Source organism: Delphinapterus leucas, chromosome 6, assembly GCF_059928025.1.
Source record: "Delphinapterus leucas isolate spDelLeu-1000000601 "Yukka" chromosome 6, BTC_Dleu_Yukka2, whole genome shotgun sequence".
In the NCBI taxonomy this organism is placed as follows: Eukaryota; Metazoa; Chordata; class Mammalia; order Artiodactyla; family Monodontidae; genus Delphinapterus; species Delphinapterus leucas.
The window spans coordinates 20,400,891-20,424,982 of record NC_143134.1 but is presented as its reverse complement, the minus strand read 5'-3'; the positions used below and the strand labels follow the sequence as shown (position 1 = coordinate 20,424,982).

Below are 24,092 nucleotides of genomic sequence, written 5' to 3'. Positions count from 1 at the left end.
TGGGATTAAGAGTGTGGGCTCCAGGTTTGAATCCTAGTGTTATCGTTATAAATTTTGTGGCATCATCTCTTAGAACAGGGAAAATATTAATACCTACTCATAGGGTGATTTAGATGATTAACTGAGCTGATACATGGCATGTGCTAGGGTAGTGGCTGGCATGGAGAAAGTGCTCAGTAAATGTTTGCTATCATTGTTGTCACTGTGATGATTAACCGCATGCCTAGATGGCACTTTTCCTCCTCTATATCCATAGCTTCAATTTTCATTTATATGCTAATACTGATAGTATTCAATAAGAAAAATTTAAATGTATGTATGTATCTATCACTATGGCCCTTTGTCCTATGGTTTACCTGTCTGCTGGACTTTTCTTTCCATTGACCTTCATCCCTGAGGGACTCACAATATCATTTCCAAGTGGTCCGCCATGTGTATAGGGTTCCACATCTTCTTAAACTCTACCACTGCAGGACAGTAGGGCTTACTTCCAGTATACATGTCCCTTGGTCATATGGTCTTGGTTTTGTTTGTTTTTTAAAATTTTATTGAAGTATAGTTGATTTATAATGTGTTAATTTCTGCTGTACAGCAAAGTGACTCAGTTATGTGTATATATATTCTTTTCCATACTCCTTTCCATTATGGTTTATCATAGGATATTGAATATAGTTCCCTGTACTATACAGTAGGACCTTGTTTATCCATTCTTTACATAATAGTTTGCATCTGCTAATACCACATCTTCTTTATCCTTTCATCTGTCAGTGGACATTTAGGTTGTTTCCATGTCTTGGTTATTGTAAACAGTGCTGCTGTGAACATAGGGGTGCACGTATCTTTTGGAATTAGCGTTTTTTCTGGGAATATGCAGGAGTGGGATTGCTGGATCATGGCCTTGTTTTTTTTTTTTTTGCGGTATGCGGGCCTCTCACTGTCGTGGCCTCTCCCGTTGCGGAGCACAGGCTCCGGACGCGCAGGCTCAGCAGCCATGGCTCACGGGCCCAGCCGCTCCGCGGCACGTGGGATCTTCCCGGACCGGGGCACGAACCCGCGTCCCCTGCATCGGCAGGTGGACTCTCAACCACTGCGCCACCAGGGAAGCCCATGGCCTTGTTTTTGTCATCCTCCTTGAACCTCTTGAAGCCCAGCTCTTCCCCAATCCAATGTTCACTTTCTTTCCTACCCAGTTTAGGCTTCATGGTTCGTGGTTTCTACATTTCTCTTGCCATTTAACTTTCTTGCCCCCATTTCCTTCTTCTGTTATGTCCACTGGAAAATCCTGGATCATTTTGAGCATCCGACTTCAACCTGCCTGAACCTGAACTGCTTCATTGCTACAGAAAATAACATTATCCTAGGGGTTGGTGTACTCTGAACTGATGTTCTTCAGCCTTAACTAGGCCCTCTGATTCTCTGAATTAAGGATTTCAAAATTTTTTATTCTTCTCGATGGCCTTCAGCCCCCTACATTTCAGGCCCTCTGTTATTTCTCTGAACTCACCTACTACTACTCTCTTTCTTGTTCACGTCCGTCCAGCCACATCTGCCTGCTTGCTGAATCTCAAACCCGTCTGTGATGGTCAGTTTATGTGTCAACTTGACTAAGCTATCATTCCCAGTTATCCAATCAAACACCAATCTAGGTGTTAGAGGTATTTTGTAGATGTGATTAAAGCCCATAATCAGCTGACTTTAAGTAAGGGAGGTTACCTTAGATACTTAGATACTGATTCAATCAGTCAAAAGGCCTTAAGAGCAGAACCAAGGCTTCCTTGGGTATTGTAGCTGCAGCTTGTACCTGAAGGTTCCAGCCTGCCCTTCCTGACAGCCTGCCCTACAGGTTAGTGATGCTGGGTACCTTTTCATGTATGCTGATCTTCTTTATCTCGCTGAATGGTATCACTATCCACCTAATTGCTGACTCTAGAAATCTGATCCTTGATGATTCCTCACTGGCTTCACAGCCAGTCAATGATTAACTTCTTTCGAATCCAGCTCCTAATTCAGGCCAGCTAGGCTTCCCTTTTCCCAGCCCCAGGGCCATCTCTCTCGTTCAGGTCACCACCAATCTCTATTCCATATTGCTGCACAAATCTTCTAATTATGCTTCCTCACTCTGTGTTTGCTTCTCTTCTATCTGTTCTCCATTCTGCAACTTAACTGGCTTTTCTAAAAATAGCAAACAAATTAAGAATAGAACTATCATATGATCCAGCAATTCCGCTTCTGGGCATTTATCTGAAGGAAACAAAAACACTAAGTCAAAAAGATATATGCCCCCTATATAAGAGATGCAGCATTTCGCATCTCTTCTTTGCTGAAAATTCTTCAATGGTTCCTTTTCCCTTCAGTATAATAAAGACTGGACTGCTTGACAGTGTGGACAAAGCTTTCCTATCTCTCTAGCCTCATTTCTTCTAATTTTGCCTGTGCATTCAGTACTCCGCTATTCTAATTTTACATTATTGGACTCACCAGGTCTCTCCTGACACTGATGCTACCCTCATATGATTTGCTCTGCCTTCTCTCCTCTTTTCTCCTCCTTCAACTCATATTCTAGGTTTCAGCTTAGATATTGTCCCCTTGAAAGCCTTTCCCAACTCAAACCCAGCTTTGTGGCTTCTTAGCACCCTCTCTTTATCTCAGTTTGTATCACACAATTTCATAGCAATTACGGTAATAGCACTTACTTTCCCGCAGAACAGTGGTTCTCCTCTGTAAGCTCTATGCAGGCAGAGAGTATTCCTTACTTGGGATGTATCCCAAGCACACTGACTGAATTCGCCATACTTTCCTTTTCAAATGGAAGAGAAAGGATGATCTAGCTAATTATCTACTGGGTAGATTGTTTTATGCCAGACCACCTCACTGATTAGGAATCAGCCAATAGATTGGCCAACCTTGCACCAGGTGCCTATTTCCGGTTCAATTAAAGGCTATCCCTTGCTCAAGGAACATCTTCCATCATTTGAGGACTCTGGGTCGTCTCCTTAAAAATTGCTGTTGGTCTTGTTAAGCATTCTGAATGACATATCGAGTAGAAATAGCAGCTTTGGAACAAGGAGCTTAGCTGGATTAACACACTTTTTATTTATTTCATAGCATTTACTCTTCCCCAAAGAGAGTGTTGGTTGGATCAGGTTGCTACCACTCAAGTGAGAGCACTTCCATTGAGCAGTGTTTACCTATCAATCCTTCCCAGAGGTCCTTGACTCTCCTCAAGCCTAGAGAATGGGTTGGTTGCCTGTTGTTTGCATTGAGCTCTGGTTCCATGTGGCCTATGTGGGTTAACTGAGAACACACATGTAAGAGTAAGGCAACATATGTAGGAGGAAAAACCCTCTTGGGGCTTACTTCTCCCCACTCAAAAGGAGTTAGTATAAATGGCAGAATTCTTAAAATTCTGGAGCTCTCTGGTACACTTATTTATCCGGCATCATTAGAAAATGGGGATTCTGCATCGGTGAATCTTCCAGACAACTAAATGTATTCTATTTTAAATGTAAACTTAGGGGGAAAATTAAAGCATCTTATGAGAGAGAATATAGTTGTACTACAGTATCTGGAGGTTTTGGTTCCAGTGGGCCCCCAGCCCCCGAGTCTTCAGATGCTCAAGTCCCTTATATAAAATAGCACAGTATTTGCATATAGCCTACCACATCCTCCTGTATACTTAATTTTTTTAAAATTTATTTTACTGAAGTATAGTTGATTTACTGTGTTAATTTCTGCTGTATAGCAAAATGATTCAGTTATACATATATATATATATATATATATATATATATATACATATATGTATATACATTCTTTTTCCTATTCTTTTCCATTATGGTTTATCACAGGATATTGAATATAGTCCCTGTGCTCTACAGTAGGACCTTGTTGTTTATCCATTCTCTATATAATAGTTTGCATCTGCTAATTCCAAACTCCCAATCTATTCCTCCCCAACTCCCCTCCCCCTTGGCAACCACAAGTCTGTTCTCTATGTCTCTGAGTCTGTTTCTGCCTCATAGGTAGGTTCATTTGTGTCATAATTTAGATTCCACATACAAGTGATATCATATGATATTTGTCTCTCTCTGTCTGACTTACTTCACTTACTATGATAATCTCTAGGTCCATCCATTTGCTGCAAATGGCATTATCGCATGATTTTTATGGCTGAGTAGTATTCCATTGTATACATGCACCACATCTTCTTTATCCATTCCTCTGTCGATGGATATTTAGGTTGCTTCCATGTCTTGGCAATTGTAAACAGTGCTGCAATAAACACTGGGGTGCATGTATCCTCCTGTATACTTTAAGTCCTCTCTAGATTACTTTTAATACCTCATACAATGTAAATGCTATGTAAATAGTTGCTGGGCATGCAGCAAACTCAAGTTTTGCTTTTCAGAACTTTCTGGAATTTGTTTTCTGAATGTTTTCCATCTGCAGTTGGTTGAATGTATGATGTAGAACACGCAGATATGGAGGGCCGACTGTATTTCTAAAGTGTATTTGATACTTTTCTTCTTTCATTAACTAAGAACACTGAATGTTATTTAACTGTTATAACGATGCCTCGATGTCTTTACTATGTGCATCAGTCACTGTTCTAGGCCCTCAGGGCCTATGAGCTGTGAAGAGCTGTTTGCTCCAACACTAAATGGCCTCGGTCTGTTGACTTTTATTAGTTTTGTATGTGCTCTTAATCATTATTCAATATCTTTTCTAGACTCAGTGTCTTTCCCTAATATCTCTTCCCTGCCACATCTTCCTCTCTTCAGATGTGCTACTCAGAATCTATTGTTGGCTGGGAACCCAGAACACCAAGGCTTCAGTGTTGGTAAATTTCTGAGTGAGGACATTCTCTTGTCCGTGAGAACTATGAATTTCCGGCTTAGATGTATTTCTCACCTACTTTGGCATCATGTCTCAGATTCCTGTAGCCTGTTACCATGTTATCTATGTGCTGATTCTTATACATTCTCATTGAAAATCACAGAGTCACATCTATTTGAAAAAAATCTTTTCCCATTTTTTTTCTTGTGCTAAAATACACTTAACATAAAATTTACTATGGTAACCATGTTAAAGTGTACAGTTCAGTGTTATTAAATACACTCACATTCTTGTACAGCTGTCATCCCCATCCATCTGCAGAACTCTTCATCTTCTCAATCTGAAACTCTATACCCATTAAACAATAACTCCCCATGACTCCGTACCCCCTGGCAATCACTACCATTCTTCTCCGTCCCTCCCTCCTCTTTCCTCCCTCCTCCTCCCTTGCTCCTTTCTCTTTCTTTCCTCCTTTCCTTCTTTCTTCCTTTCTTTCTTTTCTTTCCTTCTTCCTTCCTTCCTTCCTTCCTTTCTTTCCTTCTTTCCTTCCTTCCTTCTTTCTTTCTTCCTTCCTTCCTTTTTTCTTTCTTTTTCTTTCTTTCCTTCTTTCTTTCTTTCTTTCTTTTTTCTTTCTTCCTTTCTTCCTTCCTTCCTTCCTTTCTTTCCTTCTTTCCTTCCTTCCTTTTCTTTCTTCCTTCCTTCCTTCCTTTCTTTTTTCTTTCTTTCTCTTTCTTTCTTTCTTTCTTTCCTTCCTTCCTTCCTTCCTTCTCTCCAATTAGATTTGAAAAGATATCTTACTGTCACCTGGTTTCACTTCCCATCCACATGTTTTAGATTCCATCTACAGCATGCTCTGAGACTAGTCAATTATTCAATATTCTTTATCTTGGCTTGTTTCATTATCTGTTAAAGGAAGTACCTTCCAGCATTGACATCGTAAGTTTTCAGGAAATAGAGATGATAACAATAACACTTAAAATAATTATACCTTCCCTGTCTGAAGGCAGTTGAGCCAGATCTTCCTCTTCCATGTGAAAGATGTGTGGGTTTGGACAGAGACTGGTAGTGATGCAGACAGGACACTCATCTGGGAAGGGTGGTCCAGAGGCATGGGAGAGAGGTGGGGAGTCACCTTGAGGCTGTTTAGCTGGAGAAACAGGTCCAGGATGGAAAGAGTCCCAGAAATGGAATGGCCATGGGCTGACCCAGGAAAATGGATGAGCCTAGTCAGCTTCTTCTACATTATCACTCCCTCCTTTCTCTGTTCCCTTTCTTATCATGGGATGAGAAGGAGCCAATCAGGTCATTGTGTGGGTTTCAATGACTGAGTAAGCAAGGCCCCCTCCACCAGGCTTGGCCACAGTGTCCCGGAATGGTTCCCATCTGTAACAAGGAAGGCTTGGGAGGGAAACTGAACTGCTGTCCAGAGTCTGATAACAGGATGGGATTGAAGTCATATTTCAAAGGACCCAAGGGAGCTAGGGTGGGGGCAAGGATTGTCACAAATGGCGAGGAGAATTTTGGAGACCAGATATTTACCAGCTGTATCTTCAAAGAAGGATTAATCTTGGTCTTCCCCAATTTCCCTCTGCCTGGCCTTGCAAACTTAAAAAGAGAGGCCATATATCTTCTCTATAATATATTCTTGGAATAGTAGACAAGGAAAATAGGGAAAAAATAGCCCAAGTTAAAATCAGATACCTCGTTATAAAATCATAGACCTAGGGTGTAAAGGGCTTTGAATATTTTCTAGTTAACTACATACGAGATCATGCATTTTGACTGCAACATTACAGATAACATACCGTCTCTTTTTGAGCACTTCTAGCAACAGGGAACTCAAAACTTCCTAAAATAGCCTGGGCCAGTCTTGGACAGTTCTGGTTGTTAGAGATTGTTGTAATAAATCTGATTTTCTGTAGTTTTTACCCATCATGCTTGCTTTGTCTGGTAGAATAACTCCAATCCTTCTTCACTTGCCAGACCCCAAACTTGGCTTCTATTATGGTCTTTTCAAAGTTAACATCCAATGTTTCCAACTTTTGGCTTATTTAGTCAGTTTCAAGCCTCTTAACTCTGCTAGATATTCTTCTCCAAGGAAGTTTCCATTTGTTAATGTTTCTCCATGTGGTACCCATCATGGTCTAATTAGCACAAGGGGGAGAAAGATGTTCACTTCTCTTATGATGGACTCATTATCTCTGATAGCAGAGCTTGGAATCACACTGGCTTTTGGGTTCATCATCAACTGAGCACAAGCTACTGTGCCCCTTGTAAAACTGGTTTTTGAACACAACCAACTTCAATTGTCCATCATATGTCACAGTGGCTGTAGTCCCGAAGTGTTAAGGGGCAAAGCAGGGTTGGCTGGAGCTTTTAGATGACATCAGAGATCAAGCAGAGCCTTCTGGACAGAGGGTAGTGCAGCTTTGCACAACAAGCCCAGGATGGTCACTCTCTGGACAGAAGCCCCATCACAAGGCAAACTGCAAGACTTGGCTTTGCAAGTTCCTCACCAGGAAGAGAAACCAAGCACCGGGGGCCATACCTGTCGGTTGAAACTTGGAAATTTCTTCCTGGAGAGAAAGGCGCCAAGACAAGGGACTGAGGAGTCATTCCAGGGGTCAGTCCTAACAAGAGCCAAGGGATGAGATAAGAGATGTTGCGCCTGTTATACTGACCACAAAACAAAACAGACCAAAAGACTGGAAGGCAAATTGTTTCCGGTGGTCTGATCACGGAAGATGGTGGAAGCTGAGTTCTTCATCACTCAGGCAAGGTTTTCATGGCTTCACCCCTTCTGGTCTTTCAAGAAGCCAGAGGGGGTGTTTGTCAGTGTGAATGAACTAGGGCAGGTCCTCACACTGGAAGTTGATTAAAGTTGGCCCATTGTCTGTCTCAGACCGTGAAGATTTGGGGCCTGAAATCTGTTCTCTCTCCCTCTTAGTTTCCTGTCATCTGCTGATTTAATAAACACACCATCACTGTCCTCATCTAAGTCATGCAAATGTTTAGCAGAGCAGGCCAAGGACAAATAGTTCTATGCCACAGTATAAAGTCCTCCCTTCAGGTGACAACCATCTATTAAACACAACTCTGTGAGGTAAACCATCCAAGTGCTTATTAATCTATCTAACGATTCCAATATTTAGCTTACATTTCTCCATCTTGTCCATAAGGTTCTAATGAGAGACACTGTCAAACGCCTTGCTGAAGTGTGATTTATATGTCTTGCAATTCTCTGTCCCAAAAGCAGAATGAAGGTTAGACTGGCATGATTTATTCTGAGTGAACCTGTACTGACTCTTGGTGGTCACTGCTGTCCTTTCAAAGTATGTCCACAAAGCATTTCTGTTAAAACCCACTTTGAAATTGCTCTCAAGATGATCATCAAGTCTATTTGGTTTTTAGTTTGTAGAACATTTTTTCTTCCCTTTCTTGAAAACTGGGAAAACATTCAATCCTCTCCAACCTCCCGAGACTTCTCTCATTCTTCGTAGTTGTTCAGAAAGTATCCATAGCATTTCAGCTTTCATTATTTCTACAAGACCCTGGTGGTATAATTTGTGCAGATCTGGAGACCTGAACTTTCTGAGAGCAATGGGGTGTATTATAACCAACCCTGGTTTCCCTCTTGAAATGTTTGCATTACCTCTTCTAATATGAAGATCAATCTTCTTGAGATAAGCTAGGAGGAAAAAAATAAACTGGACCCAAGTAGTTCTATTTCTATCCATGATCAATTAATAGCAACCTCTGTCCCAAGCATGAAGACTTACTTATCTTTTTCTTGATATACTCTTTAAGACGCTTTTTTGTTGTTGTTATCATTGGCACTTAACAGAGCTAAAACCCAGAAATATGCTTATACAGTATTTATAGGTGTCTGATATCATGCTATTTTTTTTCCCATAATGGTGGAAATTCCAGAGCCACCCAATCATCGTGAGGCCTAGCTCTGTTTAGCTCCTGATTTTGGAGGTCTGAAAGATCCTAACCCCGTGCAGAACAAGTACAGTTTTTTTTACAGTTATTGCCATCATTTGCTTAAGCTAATGTGGGTGAGTCTCCTTTCTTTATAATAACCAAACAAGCCTAACCAGAACCATTCATCCATCCAATGAAGTTTTGGAGAGCTACTATGTACCAGGGACACCTGACACTGCCCAAGAGTAAGAGCCCTCTCTTCTCCTTGTTTTGGCATTTTTCCTCTTAACAATCCCCTGATTCAGGATTTGATTACCCTTAATCTCCTCATCATCTTATACAATATTACCTGCCTTCCATTTTACATAGTTTGCTGTCTCCTGTCTAGGAGACCTGTGTCCTTTCATGCGTGTCTAATATTCTATTTCTGAGCTGTCCTGTGTGGTCACCACTAGTCACATGTGGCTATCTAAATTTAAATACTTAAAGTAGCACAAAATTTAAAATCTAGTTCCTCAGTCACACTAGTGACATTTCCAGTGCTCAATAACCATGTGGCTGGTGGCTTCCATATCAGACACTGCAGATACAGAATATATCCCTGATCATAAAAGCTCTCTTGGACAATGCTGGTCTAGCTATTCCTCAAGCCCTTTGAAGTTCTTCTCAAGCAGCAAGGCTGGATGCATTCGACAGAGTTGGCACTTACTGACTGTCCTTGTCCGGAGGGCTTTATGGCAGTGGACTCCTGTGGCTGCCCCTTTAAGGAACCACAGTTTGCCAATGAATGTGAGTGAATATTTCCCAGATCCCATTGAGGGTCACTGTAATGATCATGCCCCACAAAATGCTGGCACTTGCAGACACTCAAAACGTTTGCTTGAATGAGGAAATGAACGAAGAGTGGTCTCTTCAGTCCCTGAAACGTGTTCTTGAAAAAGTCAAAGAAAGGTACCCTGGCGCCAGGAAGGAAGGAAAGAAAGAAAAGAAAGAGAGCGAGAGAGAAAGAAAGAAGAGAGGAAAGAAAGAAAAAGAAAGGAAGAAAGATTCCACAGGTACCTACCGAATCTCTCTCCTCCATCTTTATTTCTCTGCCTCCGGGTCAGAGAGAGACTTAGAGGTGGGCTGGGATGCGGGTGCCAGAGGAAGGAAGTAGGGAGGGAAGGAAGGAAGTAAAAGAAAGGAGCATCACATAAGAGGGAAAGAGTCACAGCGTTTTAAAATGCGAAAGGATCTAGGGTCCGTTTAGCCTAGCTCCTCACGTCACCAATGAAATATGGACATTTCATTTGGCATTTAATACAAATCTGCTGAAAAAAAAAAATGAAGCAATTGAGGTCAAAAGACATAGGTTGAGCGAAGTGTCTAGAGTTACAAAGCTAGTGAGTGTTGGAGCAGGGGCTAGAAGCCAGCCCACCTATCCCGTGATTTCCCACCGCAGGCTCGGACCACCCCTCCCCCAGCCCCAGGGAGAACAGCAAGGAGGGGAATGCGGGCTGGGAAGCAAGCCAGGGGGAAGGAGAGAAAGTAAATTTGTGTATCAGCTGTCAGCCTCCCTTGTGATTTTCTTTCTTTAAGCAGAAAAAAGTTTCCTGACCACGTCACCTACTCAGTCTGAACCTCGTGGCTTCCCCATCCCCAGGGCGAGCTCTCAGCAGGGACCTTGCCTAGACTGTACAATGCCACCACTAGCTGGTGACCCCGAGCGAGGTACTGGTTGACTAACTTACTCAGGTTGCACTTAGTTTAGTTCATCACTTGTCCCTCATAATCTTGGTCCAGATCCAAACTGATTTCTGAAGCAGCTTGGCGTTCCTAAAATTTCACCTACGCTAGAGCAGAAACACACTTTGAAACAGAATTTGATGAGGAGTTTAAATAGAATATTCTAGTGACTTTATCAAAGCACCTCCCTTGTTGATCCTAGATAATTAAGACCTGGAGCAGGTTTTCAAAAATGTTTCACATTCCCTTTACTTCTCATCTCTAGAAAACTCTCCAGGTCAAGAACTTTGGAATCTTGAGTATAGAGTTGGAGGTCATACAGATCTGATTTCTAGTGAAAGCTGTCACACAGTTGTTACCACACGGAGGGAACTTATTCTCTCAGTTCCAACTTAGATCGTAATAGGAGCGTATGAGCACTGGGGAAGAAGGTCCTTATTATTCTGTGGGACCACACTGCCTGGGAAACATCACGTGGTCAACACATGTTGATTACATGTGTGGCTCTGGGTGACAAGACCCAGGTTTGAACCCTGGCACCCTTGCTTTGCAGCAGTATGACCTTGAGGCAAGTCCCTTGATTTCTTTCTATCTTAGTTTTCTTGTCTGTGTTATAGGGTTCTCATTGTGTCCCCAGAGTAATGAGGACAAATTGAGGTCATGTGTGTAGAAGGCTTAGCACAGAAACCTGGCACTTGATCAACATTAGCTATCATTATTATTTCCTGCTGTCGTACAATCTCTTTATGTACATTTCATTGTCCTTGGGGGCACCAAGCAAGCTGGTTGCAAGCTCTCAGTCAGAAACATCTGCCAAGTGGCAGAATTCACACCACACTTGCGATAAACATCCTAACTCCTCCACAGCTTCAGCTGGGCCAAGTGAGGTGAGCGTTGGGTTTTATGGGCCTGACGAAGACGTTTGAAATATTGTAGGAGACTGTCAAAGAATACTTAGACCCACTCCAAAAGAGGGCCGTTCTTAATTTTCATCTTTCCTGCAAGTCAGAAAGATATATACTCTCCAAATAATGGCGGTTTCCTCGTCCTGAAGTTATGGCAGCTTGGTGATACAATAAACAGCACCCTGTCATAAGGACCGCATAAAACATGGCCTGACATTTCTTTAAAAGTAGAAAGAAACATGACTGCAGCAGATGACCTTTCCTCCGAGGGCACAGCTGTTTTGTGTGGTTAGAGGGACCCGTGGTTTCATACTTAGGGGCTACGATATATGACTGGCTTTTCACAAAGTGTTTCCATGAAAAATTACAGTACATTCTAAAGGAGAGTGCCAATTCTGCTGCATTCACATTAGGTGAATGTGAATTCACATTCACATCTCTTGATGTTTTCCAAATGATACTGTGCTGAATACTTGTGATTAGAAACTTCTTTAGTGTTTGAAGCATTAAGCGGTATCAAGGTTACCGAGACATCTTCTATTTCCTGGGAAATTTAACTGATGGGCCTTTTGTGGGGTTGCTGGGTCGGCATCTTTGAGGACTCAGCATTTATGAGAAGTCACTCCAAACGCAGTGCTTCCATGGGTGAGCACTGAGCATCTCCGGGAAAATTTTCAATAGTCACCTTGTTAACAGATAGTAGGTAATTTCCATTTTCTTGAAAAATGTTTGTTCCTCCTATAGAATGTTATTTGTGTAATGGCTTAAAATGGTGATGAAAAAGGAAAACGATGGGTCTAAAGTTTCTAATTGTATATGTGTTATGTTGGCGAGACTGGATGTTTTCCTTCTTTGCTTCTTTTCCAAATTATCTTAACATGTTTTACTTACTTCCTAATGAAATTAAAAAGAAAGCTTATATCTTCATTTAGTTTTCGACTGAGTTTCCCCTAGGCATCCATGGTTACTGCAAACAATCCCATTAAAGCGCCGGACACACTGCCACCTCCCCAAACTCTATTCTCTAAATTAGAATAGTAAGTCCTTGGAGAGGGGAGTTTGGCAGCCTTTCTGCAGGATTGGGTGGGGGGGTGGATTAGATGCCAATTACTGACGGCCGTGGTGCCAATAGAAAAATGTGCTCCAATTGCTTGTCTCCAAAACCCTGCTACTGACCTGCCAACAGCAGGGCATTGAGTGCACGTCCCAGTATGATGGGAGATTTGTTCTGATTTATCTCTGCTCTCTCACCTTGTCCCCTGTGTGTCCAAACCTGGGACTATGCAAAAGTGGCTGGCTTGGTTTAGAAGTACAAGCTGAGATGCTGAAACAGTTGACTTATTGGTAATTAGACCACACTGGTATTGAACCCGTGACCTCAGCCTCATTAGAGCTGCGTTCGGGCCAACTGAATTGACCAGAAACAGATTCAAAACAGTGAGTGATAGAGGTCTTTGGTGCAGGGTCAAAGGCCTATTTACACTACCCAGTATCGTAAGTGGCTTCTTACTCTAGCATGTTAAAGGAGCAGCGGCTGAGAAGAATGGCCATGTGGATGGGTCACAGCTCTCTGCTTCATATATGTGGATTGTAAAGCACAGCTACTCTGGCCAACTCCTACCTGACTTTAACTGGATCTCCATGTAATTCAAGGGTTAATAAAGGGAGCAACAAGTGTTTTAACAGGACTTTTTTTTTTTTTTCTCTTTCACTTGCTAATGGCTAATAGTAACAAAAACACTAGGAGTAAAGCCCATTACTTTAGGAATGATTTGCTTTGAATGACACTCTGGTTTAAAGCTATCCATGGCTAATCATTATTTTCACTCTTTGTTTTCAAGGAAGTCTAAAAACAGATGCCTAGTGTTCATTTTGTGTAGAAAAGGAATCAGTTTCTCAGTGGTAGAGCAGGATACGTGGAAAAGGCAGGACACAGAATGAGAAGAGCCACTCTGTGCTAAACCAATGAAATGGAACAGAAATCGACTCAAAATAACAGAACTTTTTTTTTAGGTGATAAGACTGGCATTTCAACTCAGTGAGAAGAGAAAGGATTACCTAATAATGGCTAGCCATTTAATAAAGGTAGATTTCTCCTTCAGACCACACCCAAAGTAAAGACTTTCCAGTGAAAACAAAACTTTATAGTTCTAAAAGATAATGAAGTAATTAAAAAATAACAATCTTGGAAAGCCTTTCTAACAATGCATGAAAATATAAAAACTATAAAGAAAAATATTAAATAATTTGACTCCATAAAAATTTATCATGAAAACTTAGGTATACCAGATACTAAATATATTAAAAGGCAAACTGGGAGACATTATTTTTGGTCCTTATGGAAGAGTTAATCACAAGATATTTGTGGTGCTTATGGAATACTTAATAATAAAGCATTTAGAAACCGACAAGAAAAAGAGGAATGAATTCAAAGACACAGAAGAAATGAACATCACTTTACATAAGAAGAAGTGTAAATGGCCAGTAAACCCATGAAAAATATATTTAGCCTCCCTGGTAAATGTCAAAAATTGCACATTTTAAACAAATGAAAGTTAATTTTTCTTCCAAAAAATCAGCAAAGATGAAAGTAAAAATGCTGGCTGTGCTGCAGGGAAATTAGTACTTTTTTATACTACTTGTGGCTGTTCAAGCGCTCTAACTTACTTAGAGGGGCATTTGGTACAACAGAAGCAAACCTTTAAAATTTGACATGCGCTATGACCCCAAAATTCTACTTGTAAGAACCAATCCAAAAGAAATAATCATGGTTACATGCAAAGATTTTGCTATTAGAATGTTGATCAAAGCATTTGTATGATAACTAAAAATTGGAAACAGCTTAAATCTCCAACAACGGGGAATCCATTAAATATATCATGGTGTGTGGTGTATGATGGAACTTTATGTAACCTTAACATGTTGTAGAAAAAAATTACATTTCATGCCATGGAATAAAATTCACTATTATCTTGTTCAGAAAAAATGTAAAAGTTGTAATATTATAAATTATATGTTATATATGCGTAGGGAAAGATGGTAGAATAATATATATCATACATGTCAAAATGTTAAAATACTTTTCTTTAGGCATGGGAATTATGGATGATTTTAAAATGTCTCTTTTTATCAGATTTTTTTCTTTTAGAGTGAATATGTGTTACTTGGAGAACAAAAGATAAAGTACATATATTTTTTCAAATATCATAGATAGCACAGTTTCATCGTGGAGATTAAGTGGCATAATACATAAGAAAGTCCCTAACACAGGATTAGAAAGATGAGGGGGCCTTGGTACCTAGGATTTGAATTTGAATCTAAAAAGTTACCACGTGGTCTGGAAACTTGTAGCACTCTGGATTAAAGAAGATTGACTCACCTAGTTGGTGGATTGTCTGAGTGCCAACTCACTCTCTCTTCCTTTTGTTTTGTAGTTTGACTTTCGATTTTAATGGCTCATACATCTCTCCATAAGATGTCAGGCAAGGTATGGTCAACTAATCTATGACAAAGGAGGCAAGGATATACAATGGAGAAAAGACAGTCCCTTCAAAAGTGGTGCTGGGAAAACTGGACAGTTACATGTAAAAGAATGAAATTAGAACACTCCCTAACACCATACACAAAAATAAACTCAAAATGGATTCGAGACCTAAATGTAAGACCGGTCACTATAAAACTCTTAGAGGAAAACATAGGAAGAACACTCTTTGACATAAATCACAGCAAGATCTTTTTTGATCCGCCTCCTAGAGTAATGGAAATAAAAACAAAAACAAACAAATGGGACCTAATGAAACTTAAAAGCTTTTGCACAGCAAAGGAAACTATAAACAAGACGAAAAGACAGCCCTCAGAATGGGAGAAAATATTTGCAAATGAATCATCGGACAAAGGATTAATCTCCAAAATATACAAACCACTCATGCAGCTCGATATTAAAAAAACAAACAACCCAATCAAAAAATGGGCAGAAGACCTAAATAGACATTTTTCCAAGACATACAGATGGCCAAGAGGCACATGAAAAGCTGCTCAACATCACTAGTTATTAGAGAAATGCAAATCAAAACTACAATGAGGTATCACCTCACACGGGTTAGAATGGGCATCATCAGAAAATCAACAAACAACAAATGCTAGAGAGGGTGTGGAGAAAAGGGAACCCTCTTGCACTGTTGGTGGAATGTAAATTGATACAGCCACCATGGAGAACAGTATGGAGGTTCCTTAAAAAACTAAAAATAGAATTACCATATGATCCAGCAATCCCACTACTGGGCATATACCCTGAGAAAACCATAATTAAAAAAGACACATGTACCCCAATGTTCACTGCAGCACTATTTACATAGCTAGGTCATGGAAGCAACCTAAATGCCCATTGACAGATGGATGGATAAAGAAGATGTGGTACATACATACAATGGAATATTACTCAGCCATAAAAAGGAACGAAATTGGGTCATTTGTACAGACGTGGATGGACCTAGAGACTGTCATACAGAGTGAAGTAAGTTAGAAAGAGAAAAACAAATGTCGTATACTAATGCATATATGTGGAATCTAGAAAAATGGTACAGGTGAACCGGTTTGCAAGGCAGAAATAGAGTCACAGATGTAAAGAACAAACGTATGGACACCAAGGGGGGAAAGCGGGGGTGGGGGGATGGTGGGATGAGTTGGGAGATTGGGATTGACATATATATACTAATATGTATAAAATAGATAACTAATAAGAACCTGCTCTATAAAATAATTTAAAAAATAAAAAAAAAAAAGATGTCAGGCAAGGAACAGAGAGAAAAATAAATTCCGGCCTGTCATTTTCCGGTGACCCTGATCTCATTCATCTTCTTCACTGTACCGTGAAGCACACTACAGCGTGACGCCCCTTCTATGAGGCGAGCTGGGGGGGGGAGCCTTCCTTCTCAAGATTCCTGGATTCAACAGCAACCGTTGTATGATCTATTATGTGACACAGAAGTAGAAATTATGCACATGCAACCAAAACGTCAAAGTGGAGCACAAGGATTGGTTATGGAACCCCAGGATGTTTCGGATGACAGGAATAAGTGCTTGTGCACTGGGAGGCTCTGGCTGGAGGATAGCTTTGGAGTTGTCTTGGAGGCTGGTTACCTGTCGGCATCCTGGATTCACATCTGGGGCCATGGGAAATGAAAAGAAAAGAATGGGAATGGAAAAGGGTGCTTTGTACAACACATCCTTTTAAGATTTGGGGTATAACATACCATTTCTTTGGGATCATTGTGGTAGACCTTATCACTAAGGGGTGTGTGTGTGTGTGTGTGTGTGTGTGTGTGTGTGTGTGTTTCTGCGCACTCACAGGGCGCAATGCTTGTGGTTGGTGGTTCTTATAAGTGGGCATTAAAAATTAGAAGATAATTTTTCCTTATGTCAGTGCAATATGGTGTTGGTGCATTGCTGGTATCTGAAGGACACAATGGCAGTCCTTTTTTGCTGACAGTAAAGGGGCAGAGAAAGAGAGGATGGTAGAAAGAGTATGGAAGTGGAGACCATGCTGTGATTGTCAGGGCTTTTTGTGTGTGTGCATTATAAACTCCCCACCTAACCCCGAGGTTGCAAGACGTAATTTGGGGAAACTTGTTAGGGGGGTTGGCTGTTCCATGACAGCAAGCAGGGTGGAAAAACTCAGCAATATATGGATTGCTACCATAAATGTAACGTCCCTTTAAACCCAGAGCTTAATTGCCCTGGGAATACATGTGTTACATAGACAAGTGCTCGTTTCTATGATTAATTCAGCTGGCTAGAGCTTGGTACTAATGAGACCAAGGCCAAGGCTATTGGCTCTATCCTCAAAGGAGCTGTTAGCATCTCATGGCTCCAAAACCGAGGTGACACCCTTCACCCTTGCACACAGGGTGTGGGTGAGGGAGTATGATGTCTGACTCCACTTTCAACACTTTTCCAACACCCCTGCTGTCCGCGCTAACACAATGCCTCTGCTCTGAGTGCACTGGCAGTTGGAATGTGGTAAGATGACAATCTAATCAATGACATTGTCTCCAGAGCCTCACTGCACTTAAAAAGTAGAGGCTGCCTGCATTAGAGACAGCATAGGCTGCTCTGTTAGTCCTGCCACCAACTGACTTTCACAGACAAATACAGCTTGAAAGGAAGCAAGCCCAGGATACCCTGTTGCCTAAGAGTCTGACTAGGATCTTGCAAAAAACAAGCCTCCATTCTTTCTCCACTTTCTAAGGAGTAGTTGGCAATCTCCAGCATGTACATTTGGAAAGGAATCGAGTTGGATGTTCTACCTGCGTCCCCTGGATTCTCTGCCTTGAAGAGTCCCATCACCTTAGCCCAAAGCCCTTTGTTCTGTGCCCCGTCGTGCAGGGCTTGTTTTCATTACCTCCACACCGTCCCTGTATTTATCAGGATTGTTCGAGTTGCAAGTAATTGAAACTCAACTCAAAGCCGCTCTTTTCGTGCATTCACATACCTGGGAAGGGCGCTAGGTTTGCTCACAGAATCTAAAGAATAGCTGCCGTGATCAGAGTCTGAGAAACTGGAACGGGAACATGGTCCCCCCAGAGACCTCGCCCTCTCTCCCTTCCCCCTTTCCTTGTCTTGGCTTCATCTTGCAGAAAGCTTTTCTCCACGTGGTGGCCAGAATTCCCCAACGCACATCCTCCTAGCTTAGCAAAAACCGAGGACCACTACCTTCTCCAGAATCTTTACGATAATCGAAGAAAACGGCTTTCCTATGTCTCAAAGATTGCTTTCTGAGGATTAAAGCACTGACATCTGCCAGGTCTACGTCCCGTGTCCACTCCTGCAGCTGGTGTGTTAGGGAAGCAGAAGGCAGAGGCCGGAAGCGGCGACGCCGGCTGCGTGGTGCTGAGCGCCGAGCTGGCTGAGGCGTCGCTGGATGACGTGGAAACGCTGCTGTCCGACGGCGACGGCGCGCTCGGGCGCAGCGAGACTGCGGCGTCCTGCGCGCCGAGCCTTCTGACGGCGCTGCAGGCGGGCGAGCGTCTTGGCTTCCTCACCAACAACAGCAGCGAGACCCTCGAGGCCTGTGCCGCGGAGCTGCGGCGCCTGGGCTTCGGCCGCCCTGCGGCCCTGGCAGCAGCCGCAAGGTCCTCGGCCTGGCCTACTGCACCGCGCTCCACCTGCTGCAGCGCCGGGCCGGCACGCCGGGCCCAAGGCCTACATGCTGGGCAGCGCAGCCCTGGGCTCGGAGCTGGAGGCCGAGGGCGTGGGGCCCGAGCCGCTGCAGGGTGAACCTCCCCGGTGCCTGGCTGTACACGCCACCTGAGCCCAAGGTGTGTGCCGTTGAGATGGGCTTCTACCAGCCCTTCAGCTCCATGAAGCTCCCCAAGGCCGTACGCTTCCTGCAGCAGCCATGCCGCCTGCTCGTGAGCACCGACCTGGACCAGTGGCTCCCACTTGAGAATAGCCGGTTCCTCGCGGGTACCGGCTGGGCTGTCTCGTCCGAGCCATGGAGACACCACCCAGCACCAAGCCCGGCCGCTTCATCCGCCACTGCGGTTTCCAGGAGTGTGGCATCCAGCGGGAGTGCACCGTCATGGTAGGTGGTTGCCTGGACACAGACATCCTTCTGGGCGTCACTTGTGGTCTGCAGACCATCCTGACTCTCATTGGGAAGTCTCCACTCTAGGGCATGTGATAAAAGATTAAAAAAAAAAAATGAATGGGAAACGTGCTAAGAATAATAGTTACTGCAGTTCTCCTTAACCTTCCCTAAAGCTTAATTGGTTTGCTTAGAGCCCAACGCAACAGTGGGCTCTTCTGAAGAAGCCCAGAGTAATACAAATGCGCATCAGAGAAAAGAAGTCTCTTTCTGATCATTTGGAATTTCCTTTTTATATTGTCATAAGAATATCATTTAGGTTCTTCTTTAATAGATAAGAAAACGGATTCACAGATAATTGAAGTGAATTGCCCAAGACAGATTGCCCAATTGGTTGAATAACTGGGCAAAAAGCTCAAATCTCGAACACCCAGGTTTATTGTTTTTTCCTGTGTTAGCCTACCTTCAACAGATTTGTTATCAAACTCATCACTGGCTTTGATGGTGGGAAGTTCAAGCAATGAGTGAAGGTCCTCCTTGATGGTCTTCAAATCCCATTGCTAGGGCAGCCTCTTCTCTTGTCTCCAGGTCAGTAGGCATATCTGCTCTTAGGGGTTAATGGAATAGGTGGGTCCAGTCAGCTGCAGACCTGGGACTCAAAGAATAAATCCAGGCCTCCTTGTCTTGGTCATGTGGGCTTTCTGGAGCCTGTGTCACAGCATCTGATCAGAAGGAAAGGAAGAGAGAGATCAAAATTCAAACCCGGTCTGGGATTCCACTTCTCCTCAAGACGTAGAAAACCCAAGAGAACACTGCTTCTGCCCTAACAATGAGAAAAAGCTGGGTAGCCTCTAAAATCATAAGTTCTTTTTCAGCCCATGAGAGAGCTGAGGTCACAAGGCAACCCCAACGGAATTGCAGGGTAGGAAGGGTAGTAAGGCACTTCCAGGAGACGGGCACAGAGGAACTGCTGTGCTTTTTGCAGAGCATGGGACGAAGAGGTAATGGGCAGAAGCAACTCCCATTTTAGCCAATTTTTAGAGGCCAAGTGTGGGCTGATGTTAATTGTTAGTTACTTGGCCGTTGACAGTGTGTTGGGCACTGAGCAGAGGAGGGGCTGTTCCGAAGTGGTCAGCCTGATCTTGGCTCTCTTTCTTCTGGAGTACTGGAAGATGGGTGTATTGGTTATCTATTGCTGCGTAACACATTATCCCTTTAAGCGGCTTAAAACATCAAACATTTATCATCTCGAAGTTTCTGTGAGTCAGGAATCCTGGTGCAGCTTAGCTGGGGACCTCTGACTCGGGGTCTGTCAGAAGGCTGCAGTGAAGCTGTCGGTCATGGCTGTGGTCATCAAGGCTTGCCTGGGGAAGGGTCTGCGTCCAAGCTCATGTCCATGGCTGTTGGCAGGGCTCGGGTCCCCACTGGCTGCTGCCACAGGCACAAGTTCCCTGTCACATGGTCTCTATTCGGCAATTCTCAACATGGCAGCTCACCTCCCTCAGAATGAGTGGGTAAATGAGAGAGCCAGAGCGGATGCCACAGGCTTTTTGTCACCTCATCTCAGAAGTGACATCCCATCATTTCTGCTGTATTCCGTTCATTAGAAGTGAGTCACTAGGGCCATTAAAGGGGAGGAAACTGCACAAGGACGTGAATACCAGGAGGCGGGGATCATTGGTGGCCGTCTTAGTGGCTGCCTACCACACAGGGACCCAAAGTTAACTATTATACCCATAGGGCAGGAGGTAGTAAGTAGGTGTGAGGGGTGTTATGTGCCAAGTTTTGCAAGTCCTGGAGCCTTGACAAGAAAGTTGGGTCCGGCAGGCAACAAGGATTTGAGACTCAGTTGGGTTAGGGTGGAAGGGCACCAAGTCTTAAGAATGATCAAAGAAGGAAGAAAACAAACACACGTGCCCAATGTTTTTGTTGTGTCATTAAATTCTTGAAACACAGCCATGCAAAAGGTATTAGCCCCATTTTACAGATGAAGAAATTAAGGCCCAGAGATGTTAGCTCTCTTTCTCATGATTACACACGTATTGTGGTGATGGTTGCACAACTCTGTAAATATACTAAACGGTCATTGAATTGTATACTTAAAATAGATACATTCTAGGATGTGTAAATTATATTTCTGTAAGTTTTTTTTTTTTTTTTTTAAAGACCACACAGGTAGTATGTGGTAGAATGGGAAATTTCAGACCTAACTGTTTTAGACTCTGTATTAGTTTGCTGGGGCTGCCATAACAAAATACCACAGACTGGGTATTAAACAATAGGTGTTTATCTTCTCACGGATGTGGAGGTTAGAAGTCAGATCAAGGTGTTGGCAGGTTTGGTTTCTTCTGAGGCCTCTCTCCTTGGCTTGTAGACGGCTGCCTTCTCCTGCGGCTGTTTTAACACCGACTCTCCTCTGTCCATACACATCCCTGGTGTCTCCTTGTGTGTCCAAATCCCCTCTTCTTAGAGAGTCACAGGTCTAAATTGGATTAAGACCCACCTTAATCATCTCATTTTAATTTAATCACTTCTTTAGAGACTTTATCTCCAAATACGGTTATAGCCTAAGCTACTGGGTATTATGACTTCAACATGTGAATTTTGGGGAATATAATTCAGCCCATAACAGACTCCAAAGCTTATGTTCTTTTTTTTCTTTTTTTTTTTTTGCGGTATGTGGGCCTCTCACTGTTGTGGCCTCTCCCGTTGCGGAGCATAGGCTCCGGATGCGCAGGCTCAGCGGCCATGGCTCACGGGCCCAGCCGCTGCGCGGCATGTGTGATCTTCCCTGACCGGGGCACGAACCCGTGTCCCCTGCATCGGCAGGCGGACTCTCAACCACTGCGCCACCAGGGAAGCCCGCTTATGTTCTTTTGTATACACTTTTCAGACAATAGAAATCTGTTGTATTTGTTAATGAAATCTGCTGATAAATGTTATCCTGGCTTTATTAATATAATATTTGTTTTATTCGGGTAGAACAGTAATGGGAAAATTCTAATTCATACAGATAAGTATTTGCAAATGGTAACAGTTTTAAATGAGCTCATACTGCAGTCTCTAGATACTCTTCAAACAAATTGATTCAAAGCCCAAAAGAGGAATAGTTGGATTCTTTAAAAAAAAAAAAAAAAAAAGTTGAATGACTACCAATATTTAACATCTGTTAATATCATTTATCACAAAGAGATGTTAAATAAAAAGCATCCAAAATGTAGAATAAATGCTGAGACTGTTTGTAATGTGCTGTTATCACATGTCTTGTCATCTCTTTACTGGTTACTATACAATTTATCACACACTGGGAGAGCTCATCCTCCCAGCAGATGTGCGTGAGCCTGGCCCGACTTGGCCTGCGCCGGCCAACGCATGCAAAAGGAACATTCGTGCACAATCGTACATGAGGAGATGCACATGGGCCTAGGTTTCGTAAAAAGTCCAGGCACACAAGTTAACTTATTGGTGTCCTGATGTGTTAACATTTAATATTGAGGCACTTGACAGTGTATTTTACTGTTTTCTTAGGTAAAAGTAATTTTTAAAGATACTTGAATCAAACATCTGTGGGACTCCAGTGAAACCTAGCGTTTAGGTATGCAGTTTGAAACTACCTGAAATATATACCGAGGGTCTCACGCCTCCAGGGGACCCGTCGGTTTAGAAAGACAGACCCCTGGCCCCTGGGCTTGTACCAGCTGCATCAGAGCATAAACTGGAGAATGGGAGACCCACTGAGGGAAAAACCAGGTATGTGCTTGAAACAAAAATTCCAGCACAATTTGAACTAAACACTCCATTCCTGGTTTAAAGAGTGACTTGAGAATCCCCATTATCTCCTCTCCAGATCAATGACAAACCTTAGCATTCCTCAGGAAGAATCGAATGTCACTTAAAACTGCCTTTTTGTCTGCTTCCTCCCTCAATTAGAAGCCTTTGTAGGGCTGAGACCAAATGAGTCCATAAAAGGGCTTATTTACCGTTTGGCGCTCAGCTGAAGCCAGACTCACACTTTCTCCCTGGTTCTCATTTATTCTCTCGCCACACTCCTCTTTCCCATCTTTTAAACCAATTAGGGGAACTGCAGATTTGGTTCATGTGCCACAAAAGCTGTTTTTTTTTTTTTTTTTTTTTGAGTATTGAGTTTTTCAGTCAACAAGGAGCGGCCAGCCAAGATCCCTTTATCTCAAAGATAAACAAAGGCAGCTAATGAGGGAGGTGGGAGGACTGGAGGAAGGAGAGGGACATTCTGGAAGCTTTAGTAATTTTTTGGAGGAGATAACATGATCTCACGCAGGCTGAAGTTTCTGCACTGGTTCAGCGAAGAGCCTCGAGATCACGCAGGGCTTATCCACTGGATGGCAACAGAGAGCCGTCTATGCCTTTGTCCCGGCTCCTGGCTGAACTTCACCTCCATGCTGCTGAAGTTTAAAATCGCCTCTCTTTATTGCATGGAACAATACCAAGAACTTTGCTTAAGAGCTGTCTGATTGTTGGCTGTTTAGACCCTACCTTCTCAACCTTTGCCCTTATCCTATATCTTCAAGGCCAACTGTATTTTTCCTTATAAGGAGCAGAGATTTGGGTATATACTGTCACTCATGTTTTATTTAGCCTCTGGGGAAAACTGCCAAGCAACATTTTCCCCTTTCTCTTTTATGTGAGAGGGTTTGCTGCTCTTTGAAAGTCTATTTTTTGTTGTTGGTTTGCTTCAAATTGAGAAGAACTAGGTAGCCAGCCTTGCTGGGTATGAAATTGTTCACCACCTACTTGCGAACAACAATTTGACTTGGTCCCCTGGCCTTGGGAAAGTCACTGCCTCCTGGCTTGGTTTGACCAGCAAGGGGGCAGTGTGAGGTTTTCTGGGAGGTGTGAGAGAAGAGTGAGGAAGGTCAAGGGGCTTCCTGCTCACGGGAGACAGAGCCTCGGTTATACAGGGCCAGCACCAAGGCCTGTGGGGGTTGATGCTCTCCTGGGACTTAATCGATGGCGGTGTTGTAAGAACAAAAAAGTTGCCGAGGAGGAGTTGTAACGGGGTGTGGGGAAGAGAGAAAACAGCAGCTTCTTGCTGTAGCCATGTAGCAAGTTTGAAATAGTCAGAAAGCTCTTTGGCT

At 42.8% G+C, this 24,092-nt stretch overlaps 1 pseudogene; it reads left to right on the top strand.

The window, feature by feature from the left end:
* Positions 1 to 7,580: 7,580 nt before the first annotated feature.
* On the top strand, positions 7,581 to 19,065 carry LOC111185323 (phosphoglycolate phosphatase-like; annotated as a pseudogene).
* The last annotated feature ends 5,027 nt before the right edge of the window (positions 19,066 to 24,092 follow it).